Here is a 25,287-nt window from a genome sequence, read left to right as displayed (position 1 = left end):
ATGCTTGATAAACAAACTATTAATCTGTTGTCACAAAACAAACTATTAAGTTGTTGCCACAAAACATACTATTAACCTGTTGTCACAAAACAAACTATTAAGCCCAATACAAAATATCCAAAGACTAAATAAACAAACTATTAAGCTGTTGTCACAAAACATGCACCAACATAACCCTTGTAGGCAATCGACTACTGCTGGAAAATTAAACAAGATTCTTCTGCCCAAAATCTCCATGGATTTCCTCTGCCCCCGATGTGGTAATTAAACAACCACCTACCCTATCTATCTATCAATCAAATCATCTCTCTATCTTCCTCTTCTATAACTCGTATACAAATTGTTTTTTTTTTTTTTTTTTTTATAAATGAGAACGAGGAAGAGGTTAAACGGAGCTAAAGAAAAATTAGCTTGTTCATCAAATGTAAGTACAAATTGTTTGTTGGTTTTTTTGTTTGAATCTGTTTCTACGATTACTCTGGTAAGCGATTCTGTTTTGTGATTTTATTAATTGCGATTTTGTTTGTTAGTCGTGTTAGGTTTGTTTGGGCATATATAATTTGTTAGTCGTGTTAATCAAAGATTAGGGTTGTTGTTTTCTGAAAAAGTTAGTTACAAATTGTTAGTTAGGATTTTCTGCAAGTCCATCCTGTGTTTGTTTGTTTAGGCATATATAGATTGTTAGTCAAAGACGTGTTAATCAAAGATCAGGGTTGCTGTTTTCTGAAAATGTTAGTTACAAATTGTTAATTAGGATTTTCTGCAAGTTCATCCTGTGTTTGTTTGTTTCTTTGTTTGGGCATATATAGATTGTTAGTCAAAGGATTTTCTGCAAGTTCATCCTGTGTTTTTTTTTTTTTTGTCCTAAAAATCCAAAGATTCCAACGGTGCAAACGGTTTCCTGTGATGAATTAAGGATAGTTTTCAAAACGTGAAACAGCGAAATTTTTCTTACGCAAGCCAAGAAAAATTCCACCTTGTCCGAAGTGATGTTGTCTGGTCCGAAATCAACACCCTCGGATCCGAAATGGACAATGTTGATCCGAAATGAGACCTTTTGATCCGAAATCAACTCCTTCTAATCCGAAATGAGACTGTCTGGTCCGAAATCCTTAAGTATAATCCGAAATGCAAGCTTAATTGGTCCGAAATGCAACTTTTCTATCCGTAATGGATCCGAAATTGATGCTGTTTAGTCCGAAATCCAAGCTGTTAATTCGAAATGATATATTTCTGATCCGAAATTGATCCGAAATCCTTGAGTTTTATCAGAAATGGTCCGAAATCCAAGCCTTTTGATCAGAAATGATCCGAAATGCTTGATAAACAAACTATTAATCTGTTGTCACAAAACAAACTATTAAGTTGTTGTCACAAAACAAACTATTAAGCTGTTGTCACAAAACAAACTATTAAGCCCAATACAAAATATCCAAAGACTAAATAAACAAACTATTAAGCTGTTGTCCCAAAAAAATGCACCAACATAACCCTCGTAGGCAATCGACTACTGCTGGAAATTTAAACAAGATTCTTCTGCCCAAAATCTCCATGGATTTCCTCTTCCCCCGATGCGGTAATTAAACAACCACCTACCCTATCTATCTATCAATCAAATCATCTCTCTATCTTCCTCTTCTATAACTCGTATACAAATTGTTTTTTTTTTTTTTTTTTTTTGTAAATAAGAACAAGGAAGAGGTTATACGGAGCTGAAGAAAAATCAGCTTGTTCATCAAATGCAAGTAAAAATTGTTTGTTGGTTTGTTTGTTTGAATCCGTTTCTGCGATTACTATGGTAAGCGATTCTGTTTTGTGATTTTATTATTTGCGATTTTGTTTGTTAGTCGTGTTAGGTTTGTTTGGGCATATATAGATTGTTAGTCGTGTTAATCAAAGATTAGGGTTGCTGTTTTCTAAAAAAGTTAGTTACAAATTGTTAGATAGGATTTTCTGCAAGTTCATCCTGTGTTTGTTTGTTTGTATGTTTAGGCATATATAGATTGTTAGTCAAAGACGTGTTAATCAAAGATCAGGGTTGCTGTTTTCTGAAAATTTTAGTTACAAATTGTTAATTAGGATTTTCTGCAAGTTCATCCTATGTTTGTTTGTTTCTTTGTTTGGGCATATATAGATTGGTAGTCAAAGGATTTTCTACAAGTTCATCTTGTGTTTTTTTTTTCCTAAAAATCCAAGGATTCCAACGGTGTAAACGGTTTCCTGTGATGAATTACGGATAGTTTTCTAAACGTGAAACAGCGAAATTTTTCTTACGCAAGCCAAGAAAAATTCCACCTTGTCCGAAATGATGTTGTCTGGTCCGAAATCAACACCCACAGATCCGAAATGGACAATGTTGATCCGAAATGAGACCCTTTGATCCGAAATCAACTCCTTCTAATCCGAAATGAGACTGTCTGGTCCGAAATCCTTAAGTATAATCCGAAATGCAAACTTAATTGGTCCGAAATGCAACTTTTCTATCCGAAATTGATCCGAAATTGATGCTGTTTAGTCCGAAATCCAAGCTGTTAATTCGAAATGATATATTTCTGATCCGAAATTGATCCGAAATCCTTGAGTTTTATCAGAAATGGTACGAAATCCAAGCCTTTTGATAAGAAATGATCCGAAATGCTTGATAAACAAACTATTAAGCTGTTGTCACAAAACAAACTATTAAGTTGTTGTCACAAAACAAACTAGTAAGCTGTTGTCACAAAACAAACTATTAAGCCCAATACAAAATATCCAAAGACTAAATAAACAAACTATTAAGCTGTTGTCACAAAACATGCACCAACATAACCCTCGTAGGCAATCGACTACTGCTGGAAAATTAAACAAGATTCTTTTACCCAAAATCTCCATGGATTTCCTCTGCCCCCGATGCGGTAATTAAACAACCACCAACCCTATCTATCTATCAATCAAATCATCTCTCTATCTTCCTCTTCTATAACTCGTATACAAATTGTTTTTTTTTTTTTTTTGTAAATGAGAACGAGGAAGAGGTTATACGGAGCTGAAGAAAAATCAGCTTGCTCATCAAATGTAAGTAAAAATTGTTTGTTGGTTTGTTTGTTTGAATCTGTTTCTGCGATTACTCTGGTAAGCGATTCTGTTTTGTGATTTTATTAATTGCGATTTTGTTTGTTAGTCGTGTTAGGTTTGTTTGGGCATATATAGATTGTTAGTCGTGTTAATCAAAGATTAGGGTTGTTGTTTTCTGATAAAGTTAGTTACAAATTGTTAGTTAGGATTTTCTGCAAGTTCATCCTGTGTTTGTTTGTTTGTTTGTTTGTTTAGGCATATATAGATTGTTAGTCAAAGACGTGTTAATCAAAGATCAGGGTTGCTGTTTTCTGAAAATGTTAGTTACAAATTGTTAATTAGGATTTTCTGCAAGTTCATCCTGTGTTTGTTTGTTTGTTTGTTTGGGCATATATAGATTGTTAGTAAAAGGATTTTCTGCAAGTTCATCATGTGTTTTTTTTGTCCCAAAAATCCAAGGATTCCAACGGTGTAAACGGTTTCCTGTGATGAATTAAGGATAGTTTTCTAAACGTGAAACAGCGAAATTTTTCTTACGCAAGCCAAGAAAAATTCCACCTTGTCCGAAGTGATGTTGTCTGGTCCGAAATCAACACCCTCAGATCCGAAATGGACAAAGTTGATCCGAAATGAGACCTTTTGATCCGAAATCAACTCCTTCTAATCCGAAATGAGACAGTCTGGTCCGAAATCCTTATGTATAATCCGAAATGCAAGCTTAATTGGTCCGAAATGCAACTTTTCTATCCGAAATGGATCCGAAATTGATGTTGTTTAGTCCGATATCCAAGCTGTTAATTCGAAGTGATATATTTCTGATCCGAAATTGATCCGAAACCCTTGAGTTTTATCAGAAATGGTCCGAAATCCAAGCCTTTTGATCAGAAATGATCTGAAATGCTTGATAAACAAACTATTAACCTGTTGTCACAAAACAAACTATTAAGTTGTTGTCACAAAACAAACTATTAAGCTGTTGTCACAAAACAAACTATTAAGCCCAATACAAAATATCCAAAGACTAAATAAACAAACTATTTAGCTGTTGTCACAAAACATGCACCAACATAACCCTCGTAGGCAATCGACTACTGCTAGAAAATTAAACAAGATTCTTCTGCCCAAAATCTCCATGGATTTCCTCTGCCCCCGATGCGGTAATTAAACAACCACCTACCCTATCTATCTATCAATCAAATCATCTCTCTATCTTCCTCTTCTATAACTCGTATACAAATTGTTTTTTTTTTTTTTTTGTAAATGAGAACGAGGAAGAGGTTATACGGAGCAGAAGAAAAATCAGCTTGTTCATCAAATGTAAGTAAAAATTGTTTGTTGGTTTGTTTGTTTGAATCCGTTTCTGCGATTACTCTGGTAAACGATTCTGTTTTGTGATTTTATTAATTGCGATTTTGTTTGTTAGTCGCAGAAACGGATTCAAACAAACAAACCAACAAACAATTTTTTACTTACATTTGATGAACAAGCTGATTTTTCTTCAGCTCCGTATAACCTCTTCCTCGTTCTCATTTACAAAAAAAAAAACAATTTGTATATGAGTTATAGAAGAGGAAGATAGAGAGATGATTTGATTGATAGATAGATAGGGTAGGTGGTTGTTTAATTACCGCATCGGGGGCAGAGGAAATCCATGGAGATTTTGGGCAGAAGAATCTTGTTTAATTTTCCAGCAGTAGTCGATTGCGTACGAGGGTTATGTTGGTGCATGTTTTGTGACAACAGCTTAATAGTTTGTTTATTTTGTCTTTGGATATTTTGTATTGGGCTTAGCATATTGGTTAGGGAGTTATTTCTGTATAATGGGCTTGGAGAATGGCCTAGACCAGACCAAAGCCCATGTGCAAAACTTGTTCTATAAATACAAGGCTTGGCATTAGGGTTTAGGTTAGCCAGTGGATAGAGATTGAGAGAGAGTTAGAGAAATCTACAGAGAGTGGCTGAGAGATTTCTTGTGGGTCTTGAATTGATTGTAAACTTCGTGTTGGATAATCAATAGAAGACCAGATTGAAAGTGTATCGTGTTCCTGATTCTGTTTCTACTCATTTTCTGTGAAATCTGATCTAGGGGATTCCGCACTCTAGATTAGATCGACGATTCTGTTACGATCCGTACGGGTTTAGGGGACCTACAATTGGTATCAGAGCATTAGGCTCTTGTTTGGCTTGGTTCAGAATCGTTTCTGCAGAAAATCGGTGTTTTTTGGACGTGTTTGGAGGCTGTTCTTGAGTTCTGCTGCAAATTTTGGATAAAATTCAAGCATTTCGGATCATTTCTGATCAAAAGGCTTGGATTTCGGACCATTTCTGACAAAACTCAAGGATTTCAGATCCATTTCGGATCAGAAATCAATCATTTCGGATTAACAGCTTGGATTTCGGACTAAACAGCATCAATTTCTGATCCATTTGGGATAGAAAAGTTGCATTTCGGACCAATTAAGCTTGCATTTCGGAATATACTTAAGGATTTCAGACCAGACAGTCTCATTTCGGATTAGAAGGAGTTGATTTCGGATCAAAAGGTCTCATTTCGGATCGACTTTGTCCATTTCGGATCGACTTTGTCCATTTCGGATCTGAGGGTGTTGATTTCGGACCAGACAACATCATTTCGGACAAGGTGGAATTTTTCTTGGCTTGCGTAAGAAAAATTTCGCTGTTTCACGTTTAGAAAACTATCCGTAATTCATCACAGGAAACCGTTGCACCATTGGAATCCTTGGATTTTTAGGACCAAAAAAAAAAAAAAAAAAAAAAAAAAAAAAAAAAAAAAAAAAAACAGGATGAACTTGCAGAAAATCTTTTGACTAACAATCTATATATGCCCAAACAAAGAAACAAACAAAGACAGGATGAACTTGCAGAAAGTCCTAATTAACAATTTATAACTAACATTTTCAGAAAACAACAACCCTGATCTTTGATTAACATGTCTTTGACTAACAATCTATATATGCCTAAACAAACAAACAAACAAACACAGGATGAACTTGCAGAAAATCCTAACTAACAATTTGTAACTAACTTTTTCAGAAAACAGCAACCCTAATCTTTGATTAACACGACTAACAATCTATATATGACCAAACAAACCTAACACGACTAACAAACAAAATCGCAATTAATAAAATCACAAAACAGAATCGCTTACCAGAGTAATCGTAGAAACGGATTCAAACAAACAAACCAACAAACAATTTGTACTTACATTTGATGAACAAGCTGATTTTTATTCAGCTCCGTATAACCTCTTCCTCGTTCTCATTTAAAAAAAAAAAAAAAAAAAAAAAAAAAAAAACCAATTTGTATACGAGTTATAGAAGAGGAAGATAGAGAGATGATTTGATTGATAGATAGATAGGGTAGGTGGTTGTTTAATTACCGCATCGGGGGCAGAGGAAATCCATGGAGATTTTGGGCAGAAGAATCTTGTTTAATTTTCCAGCAGTAGTCGATTGCTTACGAGGGTTATGTTGGTGCATGTTTTGTGACAACAGCTTAATAGTTTGTTTATTTAATCTTTGGATATTTTGTATTGGGCTTAGCATATTGGTTAGGGAGTTATTTCTGTGTAATGGGCTTAGAGAATGGCCTAGCCCAGACCAAAGCCCATGTGCAAAGCTTGTTCTATAAATACAAGGCTTGGCATTAGGGTTTAGGTTAGCCAGTGGATAGAGATTGAGAGAGAGTTAGAGAAATCTACAAAAAGTGGCTGAGAGATTTCTTGTGGGTCTTGAATTGATTGTAAACTTCATGTTGGATAATCAATAGAAGACCGGATTGAAAGTGTATCATGTTCTTTATTCTGTTTCTACTCATTTTCTGTGAAATCTGATCTAGAGGATTTCGCACTCTAGATTAAATCGACGATTCTGTTACGATCTGCATGGGTTTAGGGGACCTACAATTGGTATTAGAGCATTAGGCTCTTGTTTGGCTTGGTTCAGAATCGCTTCTGCAGAAAATCAGCGTTTTTGGACGTGTTTGGAGGCTGTTCTTGAGTTCTACTGCAAATTTAGGATAAAATTCAAGCATTTCGGATCATTTCTGATTAAAAGGCTTGGATTTCGGACCATTTCTGATAAAACTCAAGGATTTCGGATCAATTTCGGATCAGAAATCAATCATTTCGGATTAACAGCTTGGATTTCGGACTAAACAGCATCAATTTCGGATCCATTTCGGATAAAAAAGTTGCATTTCGGACCAATTAAGCTTGCATTTCGGATTATACTTAAGGATTTCGGACCAGACAGTCTCATTTCGGATTAGAAGAAATTGATTTCGGATCAAAAGGTCTCATTTCGAATCAACTTTGTCCATTTCAGATCTGAGGGTGTTGATTTCGGACCACACAACATCATTTCGGACAAGGTGAAATTTTTCTTGGCTTGCGTAAGAAAAATTTCGCTGTTTCACGTTTAGAAAACTATCCGTAATTCATCACAGGAAACCGTTTGCACCGTTGGAATCCTTGGATTTTTAGGACCAAAAAAAAAAAGGATGAACTTACAAAAAATCCTTTGACTAACAATCTATATATGCCCAAACAAAGAAACAAACAAACACAGGATGAACTTGCAGAAAATCCTAATTAACAATTTGTAACTAACATTTTCAGAAAACAGCAACCCTGATCTTTGATTAACATGTCTTTGACTAACAATCTATATATGCCTAAACAAACAAACAAACACAGGATGAACTTGCAGAAAATCCTAACTAACAATTTGTAACTAACTTTTTCAGAAAACAGCAACCCTAATCTTTGATTAACACGACTAACAATCTATATATGCCCAAACAAACCTAACACGACTAACAAACAAAATCGCAATTAATAAAATCACAAAACAGAATCGCTTCCCAGAGTAATCGCAGAAACGGATTCAAACGAACAAACCAACAAACAATTTGTACTTAATTTGTACTTACATGGGCTTGGAGAATGGCCTAGCCTAGACCAAAGCCCATGTGCAAAGCTTGTTCTATAAATACAAGGCTTGGCATTAGGGTTTAGGTTAGCCAGTGGATAGAGATTGAGAGAGAGTTAGAGAAATCTACATAGAGTGGCTGAGAGATTTCTTGTGGGTCTTGAATTGATTGTAAACTTCGTGTTGGATAATCAATAGAAGACCGGATTGAAAGTGTATCGTGTTTTTGATTATTTTTCTACTCATTTTCTGTGAAATCTGATCTAGGGGATTCCGCACTCTAGATTAGATCGACGATTCTATTACGATCCGCACGGGTTTATGGACCTACAATTGGTATCAGAGCATTAGGCTCTTGTTTGGCTTGCTTCAGAATCGTTTCTGCAGAAAATCGGCGTTTTTCGACGTGTTTGGAGGCTGTTCTTGAGTTTTGCTGCATACTTCGGATAAAATTCAAGCATTTCGGATCATTTCTGATCAAAAGGCTTGGATTTCGGACCATTTCTGATAAAACTCAAGGATTTCGGATCAATTTCAGATCAGAAATCAATCATTTCGGATTAACAGCTTGGATTTCGGACTAAACAGCATCAACTTCGGATCCATTTCGGATAGAAAAGTTGCATTTCGGACCAATTAAGCTTGCATTTCGGACCAATTAAGCTTGCATTTCGGATTATACTTAAGGATTTCGAACCAGACAGTCTCATTTCGGATTAGAAGGAGTTGATTTCGGATCAAAAGGTCTCATTTCGGATCAACTTTGTCCATTTCGGATCTGAGGGTGTTGATTTCGGACCAGACAACATCATTTCGGACAAGGTGAAATTTTTCTTGGCTTGCGTAAGAAAAATTTCGCTGTTTCACGTTTAGAAAACTATCCGTAATTCATCACAGGAAACTGTTTGCACCGTTGGAATCTTTGGATTTTTAAGACCAAAAAAAAAACACAGGATGAACTTGTAGAAAATCCTTTAACTAACAATCTATATAAGCCCAAACAAAGAAACAAACAAACACAAGATGAACTTGCAGAAAATCGTAATTAACAATTTGTAACTAACATTTTCAGAAAACAGCAACCCTGATCTTTGATTAACACGTCTTTGACTAACAATCTATATATGCCTAAACAAACAAACACTGGATGAACTTGAAGAAATCCTAACAAACAATTTGTAACTAACTTTTTCAGAAAACAGCAACCCTAATCTTTGATTAACACGACTAACAATCTATATATGCCCAAACAAACCTAACACGACTAACAAACAAAATAGCAATAAATAAAATCACAAAACAGAATCGCCTACCAGAGTAATCGCAGAAACGGATTCAAACCAACAAACCAACAAACAATTTGTACTTACATTTTATGAACAAGCTGATTTTTCTTCAGCTCCGTATAACCTCTTCCTCGTTCTCATTTACAAAAAAAAAAAAAAAAAACAATTTGTATACAAGTTATAGAAGAGGAAGATAGAGAGATGATTTGATTGATAGATAGATAGGGTAGGTGGTTGTTTAATTACCGCATCGGGGGCAGAGGAAATCCATGGAGATTTTGGGCAGAAGAATCTTATTTAATTTTTCAGCAGTAGTCGATTGCCTACGAGGGTTATGTTGGTGCATGTTTTGTGACAACAGCTTACTAGTTTGTTTATTTAATCTTTGGATATTTTGTATTGAGCTTAGCACATTGGTTAAGGAGTTATTTCTGTGTAATGGGCTTGGAGAATGGCCTAGCCCAGACCAAAGCTTGTTCTATAAATACAAAGCTTGGCATTAGGGTTTTGGTTAGCCAGTGGATAGAGATTGAGAGAGAGTTAGAGAAATCTACAGAGAGTGGCTGAGAGATTTTTTCTTGTGGGACTTGAGTTGATTGTAAACTTCATGTTGGATAATCAATAGAAGACCGGATTGAAAGTGTATCGTGTTCTTGATTCTGTTTCTACTCATTTTCTGTGAAATCTGATCTAGGGGATTCCGCACTCTAGATTAGATCGACGATTCTGCTACGATCCGCACCGGTTTAGGGGACCTACAATTGGTATCAGAGCATTAGGCTCTTGTTTTGCTTGGTTCAGAATCGTTTCTGCAGAAAATCGGCGTTTTTCGACGTGTTTGAAGGCTGTTTTTGAGTTCTGCTGCAAATTTCGGATAAAATTCAAGCATTTCGGATCATTTCTGATCAAAAGGCTTGGATTTTGGACCATTTCTGATAAAACTAAAGGATTTCGGATCAATTTAGGATCAGAAATCAATCATTTCGGATTAACAGCTTGGATTTCAGACTAAACAACATCAACTTCGGATCCATTTCGGATAGAAAAGTTGCATTTCGGACCAATTAAGCTTGCATTTCGGATTATACTTAAGGAATTCGGACCAGACAGTCTCATTTCGTATTAGAAGGAGTTTATTTCGGATCAAAATGTCTAATTTCGGATCAAGTTTGTCCATTTCGGATCTGAGGGTGTTGATTTCGGACCAGACAACATCATTTCGGACAAGGTGGAATTTTTCTTGGCTTGCGTAAGAAAAATTTCGCTGTTTCACGTTTAGAAAACTATCCGTAATTCATCACAGGAAACCGTTTGCACCGTTGGAATCCTTGAATTTTTAGGACAAAAAAAAAACACAGGATGAACTTGCAGAAAATCATTTGACTAACAATCTATATATGCCCAAACAAAGAAACAAACAAACACATGATGAGCTTGCAGAAAATCCTAATTAACAATTTGTAACTAACATTTTCAGAAAATAGCAACCCTGATCTTTGATTAACACGTCTTTGACTAACAATCTATATATGCCCAAACAAAGAAACAAACAAACACAGGATGAGTTTGCAGAAAATCCTAATTAACAATTTGTAACTAACATTTTCAGAAAATAGCAACCCTGATCTTTGATTAACACGTCATTGACTAACAATCTATATATGCCTAAACAAACAAACAAACAAAGGATGAACTTGCAGAAAATCCTAACTAACAATTTGTAATTAACTTTTTCAGAAAACAGCAACCCTAATCTTTGATTAACACGACTAACAATCTATATATGTCCAAACAAACCTAACATGACTAACAAACAAAATCGCAATTAATAAAATCACAAATCAGAATCGCTTACCAGAGTAATCGCAGAAACGGATTCAAACGAACAAACCAACAAACAATTTGCACTTACATTTGATGAACAAGCTGATTTTTTTCTTCAGCTCCGTATAACCTCTTCCTCGTTCTCATTTACAAAAAAAAAAAAAAAAAAAAAAAAAAAAAAAAAAAAAACAATTTGTATACGAGTTATAGAAGAGGAAGATAGAGAGATGATTTGATTGATAGATAGATAGGGTAGGTGGTTGTTTAATTACCGCATCAGAGGCAGAGGAAATCCATGGAGATTTTGGGCAGAAGAATTTTGTTTAATTTTCCAGCAGTAGTCGATTGCCTACGAGGGTTATGTTGGTGCATGTTTTGTGACAACAGTTTAATAGTTTGTTTATTTAGTCTTTAGATATTTTGTATTGGGCTTAGCATATTGTTTAGGGAGTTATTTCTGTGTAATAGGCTTGGAGAATGGCCTAACCCAGACCAAAGCCCATGTGCAAAGCTTGTTCTATAAATACAAGGCTTGGCATTAGGGTTTAGGTTAGCCAGTGGATAGAGATTGAGAGAGAGTTAGAGAAATCTACAGAGAGTGGCTGAGAGATTTCTTGTGGGCTTTTAATTGATTGTAAACTTCGTGTTGGATAATCAATAGAAGAACGGATTGAAAGTGTACCGTGTTCTTGATTCTGTTTCTACTCATTTTCTGTTAAATCTGATCTAGGGGATTCCGCACTCTAGATTAGATCGACGATTCTGTTACGTCCGCACGGGTTTAGGGGACCTACAATTGGTATCAGAGCATTAGGCTCTTGTTTGGCTTGGTTCAGAATCGTTTCTGCAGAAAATCGGCGTTTTTGACGTGTTTGGAGCCTGTTCTTGAGTTCTGGTGCAAATTTCGGATAAAATGCAAGCATTTCGGATCATTTCTGATCAAAAGGCTTGGATTTCGGACCATTTCTGATAAAACTCAAGGATTTCGGATCAATTTCGGATCAGAAATCAATCATTTCGGATTAACAGCTTGGATTTCGGACTAAACAACATCAATTTCGGATCCATTTCGGATAGAAAAGTTGCATTTCGGACCAATTAAGCTTGCATTTTGGATTATACTTAAGGATTTCGGACCACACAGTCTCATTTCGGATTAGAAGGAGTTGATTTCGGATCAAAAGGTCTCATTTCGGATCAACTTTGTCCATTTCGGATCTGAGGGTGTTGATTTCGGACCAGACAAAATCATTTCGGACAAGGTGGAATTTTTCTTGGCTTGCGTAAGAAAAATTTCGCTGTTTCACGTTTAGAAAACTATCCGTAATTCATCACAGGAAACCGTTTGCACCGTTGAAATCCATGGATTTTTAGGGAAAAAAAAAACACAGGATGAACTTGCAGAAAATCCTTTGACTAACAATCTATATATGCCCAAACAAAGAAACAAATAAACACAGGATGAACTTGCAGAAAATCCTAATTAATAATTTGTAACTAACATTTTCAGAAAACAGCAACCCTGATCTTTGATTAACACGTCTTTGACTAACAATCAATATATACCTAAACAAACAAACACAGGATGAACTTGCAGAAAATCCTAACTAACAATTTGTAACTAACTTTTTCAAAAAACAGCAACCCTAATCTTTGATTAACATGACTAACAATCTATATATGCCCAAACAAACCTAACACGACTAACAAACAAAATCGCAATTAATAAAATCACAAAACAGAATCGCTTACCAGAGTAATCGCAGAAACGGATTCAAACAAACAAACCAACAAACAATTTGTACTTACATTTGATTAACAAGCTGATTTTTCTTCAGCTCCGTATAACCTCTTCCTCGTTCTCATTTACAAAAAAAAAAAAAAAAAAAAAAAAACAATTTGTATACGAGTTATAGAAGAGAATATAGAGAGATGATTTGATTGTTAGATAGATAGGGTAGATGGTTGTTTAATTACCGCATCGGGGGCAGAGGAAATCCATGGAGATTTTGGGCAGAAGAATCTTGTTTAATTTTCCAGCAGTAGTCGATTGCCTACGAGGGTTATGTTGGTGCATGTTTTGTGACAAAAGCTTAATAGTTTGTTTATTTAGTTTTTGGATATTTTGTATTGGGCTTAGCATATTGGTTAGGGAGTTATTTCTGTGTAATGGGCTTGGAGAATGGCCTAGCCCAGACCAAAGCCCATGTGCAAAGCTTGTTCAATAAATACAAGGCTTGGCATTAGGGTTTAGGTTAGCCAGTGGATAGAGATTGAGAGAGAGTTAGAGAAATCTACAGAGAGGATAGAGATTGAGAGAGAGTTAGAGAAATCTACAGAGAGTGGATGAGAGATTTCTTGTGGGTCTTGAATTGATTGTAAACTTCATGTTGGATAATCAATAGAAGACCGGATTGAAAGTGTATATATAGATTGTTAGTAAAAGCATGGGACCTTGAATCGAATATATATTACGAGCAAGTTCAACAACTGAACTTGGTTTAAACACAATCCAACAATGAATTCACGTATCAATAAGAAAGTTTCGACATAGTTACAACAGACAAACCATGTATGTAACTTGAAAAGAAAAGGAGTTTTCAACGAGTTCGTTGACTCGATGCCAAAGGGTCAACAGTTTGCAATAATGCATTGATCCAAATTACAATGCAAAAGACGAACATAGCAAAACAATATTGAACATTAGTAAAGCAACAATTTAGAGTGAAGCCACCGATGGTCTTCACGAATCAATTTAACCGCATGTGTAACAAACAAAACATGCGTAACATATAAATTTGTCAAGAAATGAAGCAATTGAGTGTTCGCTATCAAGAAATGAAATCTTCATGATGCATTGACCGTTAGGGGGGGTAGAAATGCGAAAATCTACTCGTCATATGCAAAAGTCAGAATTTCAATAAAAGAAATTTAAGGACTTTACCTGGAAGTTCACGTGATGATTGGTTGTTATGTGACATTACCATAGAATGTTTGACGTAGCATATTCGCCATGAATGAAGTAGGGGGAATGCAAAGACATGTGACTTCTTTTGCAGCGCCAGTAGTTGTGAGTCTCTTTAGACTAAGCATCGATCGTTATGAAATCTTGTTTAAGCGTACTTCAGCGTGATTCGTGTCGTTTGCAGGATCACTTGCCAATTTGCCGCTTTCGACCAGTAGTTCTCCCACTGACAGGGTTAGCATCGTTGGTGTCATGCTCAATCATGTTTTCCAAAGGCCTTGCCTCGAAAGTCGTGTGTGATGTATTTCAACGTCCGTTGACGTATAGTTTAAGTTTCACGTGTATTCGCGCCCTAGCGTTTCGTTCCGCGTAGATTATCTGCTCGAGTAAGTGAAATAGCATAGACGACATAATATGATGGCGTTTGCCCGAGTTAATAGTCACGGTTCCTACGCGAGGACCTTTAATTAATTTCGACATAAGTTTTCCAAAGGTCCTAAATGTGTGTTATCAAAACTCTTAAAGGTTTTCTTTCTGTATGTAATCATTTCGTGTACTGTGTATCAAACACAACTCTTGTGTATGTTTAAAACCAAAATTGTTGACTCATTGTTCTCGGCAACGGTTGGAACCCATATTCGAGTCCTAGGCGTTCTGTATGTGTTCAAGTCTTGATATCTAAGTCCCTAGAGGATAGTGAGGTTAAAGCCTAGGTATCACTACAGAAACCTAATTCGCTGAAACCTATAGCTCTGATACCAATCTGTTACACCCCGAAATATCAGAGTATTGGCGTGACTGGACCGGTATCTTCATTGCACAGCGGAAGCAAATAAGCTAAGACTTCTAGAAAATGAACGCCGCTAAGTACTCGAATTCCCATGGGTTCTCCTATTCCAACCGTTCCATAGTTTTGAAAATGCAACCTGAGAAAGAACATGCGAAAAATCAACATAAAGTTGAGCGAGTTCATAGTTTGTTTTGAAAAGATTTAAAATAAATCTTTTTGATAACCGGTTCAAAAGTTGTGGAGAAAATATAATAGAATCATTTTTCTCGATATATCATATGAAAACTGTGAGTCTAGCCCACAAAAATCTTTGTGCATTGCACGAGAGAGAATGGGTCGAGCCCAAAAAAAAGTCTTTGTAAGCAGGACCAACACGTCCTCTTACTTATACATAAGTTGAAAACGTTACCCAAGTTTGTAAATCCATGTAGTATGAGTTTGCGTCAAATGAATATTAAAAACATATGAACGTTATAGTGTTGTAAGTTGGTATGTAAAGCGTCTATGAACATGTTGATCATTAAAACGTCTATGAACATGTTGATCATTAATGTTTCGCGAGGACATTAACATATGCGAAGACATAGGAGGTACTCAACCCGCGTAGGCAATTTAAGTGTCGAACTCTCGACGCTGGACACAACAGCACTCTAAGTGGTCACCCATGGACCGTGAGTGGGGCTCGCCCGTACCCATTAGATCTAACCTTTTTTCCTTGGTCCTCAAAAGGATTAATGGCACCTCAGTTACAGCCTATGCTCACATGATCTAAGAGTTCATTCCATAACTTAATCATACCTAAGTTTGACATGTATTTCCCCCCTAAAGTTGTAAACCGAAACATTGAAAGAAAAGGGGGACATGATCTCACTGAGTTGTCTCGTTTTTCGTACGCAGGCCAACCCAGTTCTGTTGTAGTAACCAGGACATTCCCGTCACTAGTCATGAAAATCATACACGTTTTGTAAAACCGGTATGTTTAGTATAAACCTTTCGTAAACCATTCGAGTTCGTTGAAATTCATTTGCAACAGGATTTATAAATATATGTTTTCGTTCATCGAAATAGTGTTTGATTTTGCAAAAACTTGCATGTCTTTCCACCCCCGAAAACATTTGTAAAAATGTAAAACAGTTAAAAAGCGGGGGTTATGAACTCACCTGGATATTCCTGTGCAAAGCTAGCTTAGCATGATTCCGAAGTGTCGTTCCAAGAACGTGAATTAGTTAGCGTGCGTCTATAGTATTCCTAATAGGGAATAACTCATCAGTTTCTAGTGTAAACGTAGCTAAACTACATGTCCGAGCTCTACCGAGTCGTTAACTAAACGACCCTAAGGTAGTGTTATCTTGACTTAGAATAAGCAATCTATGGTTATTTGATCCCGTTTATAATCGGGATAATACTAAGTCTCGAAAACGACTTGGTTTTATGGCGTCGTGTTAGTTGTCGCGAATAGAAATACGTAGAGGGGTAGCGGTACGTGTCGTGTTCGGTTTAGACGTTTGTAACGAATAATTTTTATAAGAATATTCGAAGTCTCGACACTCGAAATATATATAAATAATTGTATTTATTATGTTATATATTTTTCCGAACACTAGACTTTTGAAATACGATTTCCTAATCGTTGACGTTAAGAATAAATATAAAACATTATATTTATTTTCTAAAATATGTTCAAATTTTGGGCGTTTGAAATAAATAAAATAAGGTTCGAGTGTTGGTGGTTTAAAATAAACGTAGGTAACATTTATTTCATATGAGTTTTCGTTAACTAGTAATCGTCGCCAAAATAAATATATCTTTATTTATTTTATAAGAAAACTCGAGTCTCGATAAGTGTCGTTTTTAGGATATAAATACATTCGTATTTCGGGTTTTTAACGGAAAACGGGCAGAGTTTCTTCTGTTTTTGGACGATCCCGACAACTAAAGTGTCGATTAATTTAAAAATTCAATCAACAATAATTCAACGCATTGTTATCGAATATATGTAGTTTTCGTCAAAAAGCGCCAAGAATAAAACGTATATAATCGCTAAAGGTTCGAGCTCGGTTCGCGTAATCTAAAAATCTACAATCCATAACAATAATTTCAAAAATTTTGCGTCAATTAAATCTTTACCGCGTCTCGTGTTGACTGAGTCTGACCTCAGTTGACTGAGTTTGACCGTTGACTGACCAACTCGAACTGAATCAAAATTTGGCCACTCGAACCGCAACCGAACCCTGGCTGACCAGTTGACTATAGTTGACCCGAACCACTGACCAGAATCCGTAACACCCGAAACTGACGTTTGACCAGTTGTTGACCCGAGTTGACTCGGGTTTGACCGAGTTGAACCAAACCTTGACTTGAACACCGAACTGAGTCGCGAACCCGAATCTGACCCGAAACCCCACGTTGACTACTGAACCAACACGTGAACCAAACCCAAAGTCCACCAGAATGACACCACTGTTGCCGTGAGTCTCCGATGCTGGTAAAACGGTTCGCCACCGTCGGCCGCCCCACCCCCCCCCCATCAGCATCATCATCGGTCATCACCGATCATCAACATATCAATACCCCTTTACAAAAAAAATTTGTGGTGAGTGAGATCCAAACGGATCTGAGTTGAAGAACTCGAAGACGGAAACTTACCGGAATAATAGTCTCGTCGGAAAAAGCCACTGACGCCGTTCACAGCGGCAGCCGGTCGTCGTCGGCGTCGTCTGTCTCCGCCACTGTCCGCCTTCCTTCTCCGATTCTCTTTCGTTCTCTCTCTCCTCCTCGGTCGTTACCGTCGTGCGCCGCCATCACCATGGTGGCTGGCTGGCCGTTTAATCCGAAAGAGACAAGGGGGTTGGGTGTATTTGTGTGTGTGGGCGACGATTTTAGGGGAAAGAGAGGAGTTAGGGGTGATCGTGGTGTAGCCGGAGGTAACCGGTCGCCGGATAAGCGGCTCCAGTCGCCGGAATCGGAGATCGAGAGGTTGGGGAGTGATGTAAAGGGGTGTTGTGTGGATGGAAGAAAGGAATTTAGGGTTTCTTAAAGAAGAATGTAGTGAAGGAGATGAGATGAGGGGATGTTGCTTGTGTGCGTGTATTTTGTTTTGTGAACTGAGGGTTTTTCCAAGTTATCATACCGTCTGTGTGTATATGTTTGCAAAAGGGTCATGTTGAATGAATAATAATAAAAAAAGAGTTTAGTAGGAGCAAGTTATTAAGTATAAGTTTGATGATACTCCTTCCTGTATAAAAAAAATCAAGATATAGTACATATCTTTTGAACTATTTGTAAGGTTGAACGTAGTGGGGCGCGAAGTTGGGCCATAGCGCCGCCCACACCACCCCCCTGGGCGCTATGCTCAAAAAAAAACAAAAGGCGTGATATTTATAGCGGCGCGAGATGGAGGAGAATTGTTCTGCATTTTCCACTTTGGTCCCTACATTTTACATTTTGGTCCCTGCATTAAAACACTTTGTTCCCTGCATTTTACACTTTGGTCCCTGCATTTTACACTTTGGTTATGATGAGGTAGTGGCTTTATGACTACGGGCTCTAGTGACATAACGCCCCATAAAGCCCCTGTGTGACGTGGCACGACATGTGTCGCATAACGCCCACAAAAGGGCTTTATGACTACACATGGCCTAAGTAGAGAAATTTAGTCAAAATAGTGGGGCCTATTTGTTCATGCATTTGTCCACTCAAGTAGAAGGTGGTAATCTTGCAACATAAAATTTAAAATAAATAAAGTGTCTTCTTGTGTGTATAAGTGAACGACCAGAAAAGGAAAAAGTAGATGATATTTTCACCTATTGCCCATGACAAGCTCAATTTAAAATCCTTATTAATACTGGCCATCATCATATGAGGGTTTTCTTTGATGAAAAGCATAAGCAAAGTATGACATTTGTTTTGTGATAAAAATATAGTACTCATGTGCCTATATTTGTGAACTTATTTGTCTCTGTTGTTTTTTTTTTATTGTTTATAAAATGAATTGTAGGTAATATTTGTGTAGGTGTACATATGTAACTTTATGGGCGTATATATACACACACATTGTTTTTTTTTTTTTTTTTTTTTTTGCAAACTAGGATCGTTGGTAACGTACATACGCGTTAAAAATCCAAAATTTGTTTGATTCATATATAAATGCTCAAAAACATATATTATACTTAAAAATAACCTGTGAAATGCTTTCCTAGCATCTTGGTTCTTTTATCACCAATGTTCGCATTCTGTAAAGTTGTAAAGTTGGATAGACGTTAATAGGCATACTAAAGGTCTGTTTAAGTTAATTCGCATCTTAAAACACTATTTATTATCGTCTTAATCTTTGTTATTCGCGTAATTATAACCGGAAATTGTCGGTTGTCACACATAACCCTCGTAGGCAATCGACTACTGCTGGAAAATTAAACAAGATTCTTCTGCCCAAAATATCCATGGATTTCCTCTGCCCCCGATGCGGTAATTAAACAACCACCTACCCTATCTATCTATCAATCAAATCATCTCTCTATCTTCCTCTTCTATAACTCGTATACAAATTGTTTTTTTTTTTTTTTTTTGTAAATGAGAATGAGGAAGAGGTTATACGAAGCTGAAGAAAAATCAGCTTGTTCATCAAATGTAAGTACAAATTGTTTGTTGGTTTGTTTGTTTGAATCCGTTTCTGCGATTACTCTAGTAAGCGATTCTGTTTTGTGATTTTATTAATTGCGATTTTGTTTGTTAGTCGTGTTAGGTTTGTTTGGGCATATATAGATTGTTAGTCGTGTTAATCAAAGATTAGGGTTGTTGTTTTCTGAAAATGTTAGTTACAAATTGTTAATTAGGATTTTCTGCAGGTTCATCCTGTGTTTGTTTGTTTCTTTGTTTGGGCATATATAGATTGTTAGTCAAAGGATTTTCTGCAAGTTCATCCTGTGTTTTTTTTTTTTGTCCTAAAAATCCAAGGATTCCAACGGTGCAAACGGTTTCTTGTGATGAATTACGGATAGTTTTCTAAACGTGAAACAGCGAAATTTTTCTTACGCAAGCCAAGAAAAATTCCACCTTGTCCGAAATGATGTTGTCTGGTCCGAAATCAACACCCTCAGATCCGAAATGGACAAAGTTGATCCGAAATGAGACCTTTTGATCCGAAGTCAACTTCTAATCCGAAATGAGACTGTCTGGTCCGAAATCCTTAAGTATAATCCGAAATGCAACTTTTCTATCCGAAATGGATCCGAAATTGATGCTGTTTAGTCCGAAATCCAAACTGTTAATCCGAAATGATTGATTTCTAATCCGAAATTGATCCGAAATCCTTGAGTTTTATCAGAAATGGTCCGAAATCCAAGCCTTTTGATCAGAAATGATCCGAAATGCTTGAATTTTATCCGAAATTTGCAGCAGAACTCAAGAACAGCCTCTAAACACGTCCAAAAACGCCGATTTTCTGCAGAAACGATTCTGAACCAAGCCAAACAAGAGCCTAATGCTCTGATACCAATTGTAGGTCCCCGAAACCCGTGCGGATCGTAACAGAATCTTCGATCTAATCTAGAGTGCGGAATCCCCTAGATCAGATTTCACAGAAAATGAGTAGAAACATAATCAAGAACACGGTACACTTTCAATCCGGTCTTCTATTGATTATCCAACACGAAGTTTACAATCAATTCAAGACCCACAAGAAATCTCTCAGCCACTCTATGTAGATTTCTCTAACTCTCTCTCAATCTCTATCCACTGGCTAACCTAAACCCTAATGCCAAGCCTTGTATTTATAGAACAAGCTTTGCACATGGGCTTTGGTCTGGGCTAGGCCATTCTCCAAGCCCATTACACAGAAATAACTCCCTAACCAATATGCTAAGCCCAATACAAAATATACAAAGACTAAATAAACAAACTATTAAGTTGTTGTCACAAAACATAGATTGTTAGTTCATCCTGCGTTTGTTTGTTTGTTTGTTTAGGCATATATAGATTATTAGTCAAAGACGTGTTAATCAAAGATCATGGTTTCTGTTTTCTAAAAATGTTAGTTACAAATTGTTAATTAGGATTTTCTGCAAATTCATCCTGTGTTTGTTTGTTTCTTTGTTTGGGCATATATAGATTGTTAGTCAAAGGATTTTCTGCAAGTTCATCCTGTGTTTTTTTTTTTTTTTTTTTGTCCTAAAAATCCAAGGATTCCAACGGTGCAAACGGTTTCCTGTGATGAATTACGGATAGTTTTCTAAACGTGAAATAGCGAAATTTTTCTTACGAAAGCCAAGAAAAATTCCACCTTGTCCGAAATGATGTTGTCTGGTCCGAAATCAACACCCTCAAATCCAAAATTGACAAAGTTGATCTGAAATGAGACCTTTTGATCCGAAATCAACTCCTTCTAATACGAAATGAGACTGTCTGGTCCGAAATCCTTAAGTATAATCCGAAATGCAAGCTCAATTGGTCCGAAATGCAACTTTTCTATCCGAAATGGATCCGAAATTGATGCTGTTTAGTCTGAAATCCAAGCTGTTAATCAGAAATGATTGATTTCTAATCCGAGATTGATCCTAAATCCTTGAGTTTTATCAGAAATGGTCCGAAATCTAAGCCTTTTGATCAGAAATGATCCGAAATGCTTCAATTTTATCCGAAATATGCAGCAGAACTCAAGAACAGCCTCCAAACACGTCCAAAAACGCTGATTTTCTGCATAAATGATTCTGAACCAAGCCAAACAAGACCCTAATGCTCTGATACCAATTGTAGATCCTCTAAACCCGTGCGGATCGTAACAGAATCGTCGATCTAATCTAGAGTGCGGAATCCCCCAGATCAGATTTCACAGAAAATGAGTAGAAACAGAATCAAGAACACGATACACTTTCAATCCTGTGTTTGTTTGTTTGTTTGTTTAGGCATATATTGTTAGTCAAAGACGTGTTAATCAAAGATCAGGGTTGCTGTTTTCTGAAAATGTTAGTTACAAATTGTTAATTAGGATTTTCTACAAGTTCATCCTGTGTTTGTTTGTTTCTTTGTTTGGGCATATATAGATTGTTAGTCAAAGGATTTTCTGCAAATTCATCCTGTGTTTGTTTGTTTGTTTGGGCATATATAGATTGTTAGTCAAAGACGTGTAGCAGCCAGGTTTTTGCCTAAAAAATACATTAAGTTTTTTTTCAAACGATGTAGCCGCCCACCCATAGTAACATATAGGTCCGCCGCCCCTGGCTACATCATATACTTTTTTATTTCATTATAACTTATGTACTTACACATCTCCCGCTTCAAATGGCTTTCCAAGTAGGCAGCATAGACATTTTACTTGACATGTTTTTAAAGTAAATGTCATAGGAAAAGGCAATAATGTATGAACATCATTGACAACATTAAATGGCGAAACTAATATCTGCCATAATACAACAAATCGGCTTGTGGTAAACCCATCATAACAACCGTGCAACATGCTTTTGTAACAGAAAGTAGATTATAATATTATAATAACTTGAGGTTCACATATAAGATTAATTTCTTTCTCTAGATACTTTTAACAAACAATGAATACTTAAATACTTGTTAGCATAAGGGATCTGGAAAACCGAACAGAAATACGTGAATTGATTGATGATGGGGCAAATAATCGAGTGAGAAGGAGAAGAATCGGGATATAGAAACCCACCCACCTAATATAAATTATACATCTTTAAGAGTTTTTAAAGGTAAATAAAAGCTTTTTCTGTTACATTTTTAGTATAAACAGAAATTTTGATCATTTAATTAATGTTGTTTCGATAAAACTTAGTTATCTTTGAATAAACAGAAATTTTGATCACTTAATTAATTTTGTTTCGATAAAAACTTAATTATCTTTATAAAATCCAACCTAATATAAATTAGAGTAAAACTGCAATTTTACCCCATGGGGTTTAGGGCAATTGGCATATCATCGTTTTCTTTATCAAACACAACATATGAACATGTACCCATCTTAATATAGTCGACCATACTAATGATACCATTTACATTTCATAATCATGGTGCAGGACACAGATACAACCACATGATCAACTAGTTATATGCACACACCAAACATATGTTAACTTTCAGAAAATCAACTGCATTAGGATCTTTATTCATGTGGGTATATGATTCTTGAAATCAATTGGTTGGAGTCTTGATCCACTTGTGCTTTTAGATTATTTATTTGGTCAAAGACGTGTTAATCAAAGATTAGGGTTGCTGTTTTCTGAAAATGTTAGTTACAAATTGTTAATTATGATTTTCTGCAAGTTCATCCTGTGTTTGTTTGTTTCTTTGTTTAGGGATATATAGATGTTAGTCAAAGGATTTTCTGCAAGTTCATCATGTGTTTGTTTGGGCATATATAGATTGTTAGTTTTGCTGTTTTCTGAAAATGTTAGTTACAAATTGTTAATAAGCTTCAAAACTGTTTTATTTAGTAAGCTTGATTATAATTTATTATTTAGCTTCAAAACTGATTTTGGATTTTGAAATGTGAAGAAACAAGGAAATATGAACGTAGACAAAACGCTTAAGGACAAGGAGCAGCCATCCAGCAGCTCCCATAAACGATCAAGGTCTAGTCTATCATATGTTCCATCAAAGAGTTCCACCTTACCACAATATATGGAGCTGGAAATACAAAAAGCTCTGTATCAGTTGGTAGACCTTCGCCTTTTGACTGTTGCGGACCTTGGCTTCGCTCAAAGTTATTTTGCTCAATCCACCTGGGCAGGGAACTATTTTTTAGCCATCCTGGCGTAGAGGATAGTTGTATGCTGATCACCAATGCACGCAACAAGGAGGAAGACAGGAAAATAAAGAGGAAGAGGAGGACAGGTGATTGATTGTTTGTGTTGTATAAAGACAATTGTTTGTATTTTCATTTTCGGCAGCTACATGACACTCTTTAAAAGTCGAACTGCACTTATGGTATTAAACTGTGTAAAACTATTGTGCCGTTATACCAGTTATACTTTTATACCAATTGTGCCCTTAAACAGCAGTTATGCCCATTACTGCAGTAATGGTGTAACAATGTGTCAAACTGTGGTCAAATTACCTAAGATTTCCTTGATCTTTTGGCTCTAGGTCCAATCAAATTTACAGTAGCAAGAGTGTTCACTGAACACTAGGAGTGTTCACTCAACTTTCACCCATGAACATGGATGTTAACTCAACAATAGGAATGTTCACTCAACACCAGGAATGTTCACTCGACTGCAGGAATGTTCACACAAGAATTGAAAGCACCCATAAACATGAATGTTCATTCAATAGTAAGCCCGAAAACCGACTCTTTTCGTGGTTTCGATGACTCACGCAAGATTTCGCGTCAACCTGACCTTGCTTGATAGGGTTTTGAAAAATCATGGGGGAGTGAACACTCTTGCTATTTAGTGAACACTCCTGATGTGTTTGATAGGAGACCCGTTATATTAACAAAGTAGGGGAGACTGTAACATCCATTAAAAACGGATATCTAAATCCAAGAAATTCGGATCCTAACCCTTAATAGGGAATCGCTTAAAAATCCATATCGTTAAACACGTTTATTTAATCATTTATACATACTCATTTAATTATTTATTTATTAAGTTAATAAAAATTCATAATTTAAAAAGTTTAACTTTTATTATTAACTTTGTTAAGTTTTAAAGCTAATTAAACTAATAAATCAAGTTATATGTCAAACTGCACAATATTGCACATAATAGGTATAAGGGACAGAATAGACATAACTGGACTTGTATAATGCATTGTATAATACCAGTAGTGTAGTTTGACTAAATAAAAGTCAAACTGCAAATTCAATACAAACTTCCCAAATCAGTTCTATAAAATGGGCAATAGAAGGGCAATCTGGTCAATAATTTGTGCAGAGTATGAGAATGTGAAGGGTTTTTAGGAGTTTGATCGTTTTGTAGTACTACTGGAATGAATTAAAAGAGAAGGACGAAAATGCGTTGTTAAACTTGAATCAGAACCGACCCGACCCGAAAACCTAAACTACAACAAATTCAGATTGTCTAATCGACTGTCGAAATGTTCACTCAAGAGTTGAACACATCCAAACACCCATCAACATAAATGTTCCCTTAATAGCAAGAGTGTTCACTCCCCCATGATTTTTCAAAACCCTATCAAACAAGGTCGGGTTGACGCGAAATCTTGCGTGAGTCATCGAAACCACGAAAAGAGTCGGTTTTCGGGTGGCGATGGGCCAACGTACCGGGCTTACTATTGAATGAACATTCATGTTTATGGGTGCTTTCGATTCTTGTGTGAACACTCCTGCAGTCCAGTGAACATTCCTGCAGTCAAGTGAACATTCCTATTGTTGAGTGAACATCCATGTTCATGGGTGAAAGTTGAGTGAACACTCCTGGTGTATAAATAAACTTAACT

At 36.3% G+C, this 25,287-nt stretch overlaps 1 long non-coding RNA gene across 1 annotated transcript; it reads right to left on the bottom strand.

Moving 5' to 3' along the window:
- Positions 1–16,835: 16,835 nt before the first annotated feature.
- On the bottom strand, positions 16,836–18,115 carry LOC110890586. The gene is made up of 2 exons (XR_002564616.2): positions 17,521–18,115; positions 16,836–17,447 (listed from the first exon to the last, which is right to left on the bottom strand). It is a non-coding gene; the product is annotated as an uncharacterized LOC110890586 (long non-coding RNA).
- Between the last annotated feature and the right edge of the window lie 7,172 nt (positions 18,116–25,287).

The sequence above is a fragment of the Helianthus annuus genome, chromosome 12 (assembly GCF_002127325.2).
Source record: "Helianthus annuus cultivar XRQ/B chromosome 12, HanXRQr2.0-SUNRISE, whole genome shotgun sequence".
NCBI lineage: Eukaryota > Viridiplantae > Streptophyta > Magnoliopsida > Asterales > Asteraceae > Helianthus > Helianthus annuus.
Note: the sequence above shows the minus strand (reverse complement) of the source record. Positions and strands in the feature narration are given on the sequence as shown.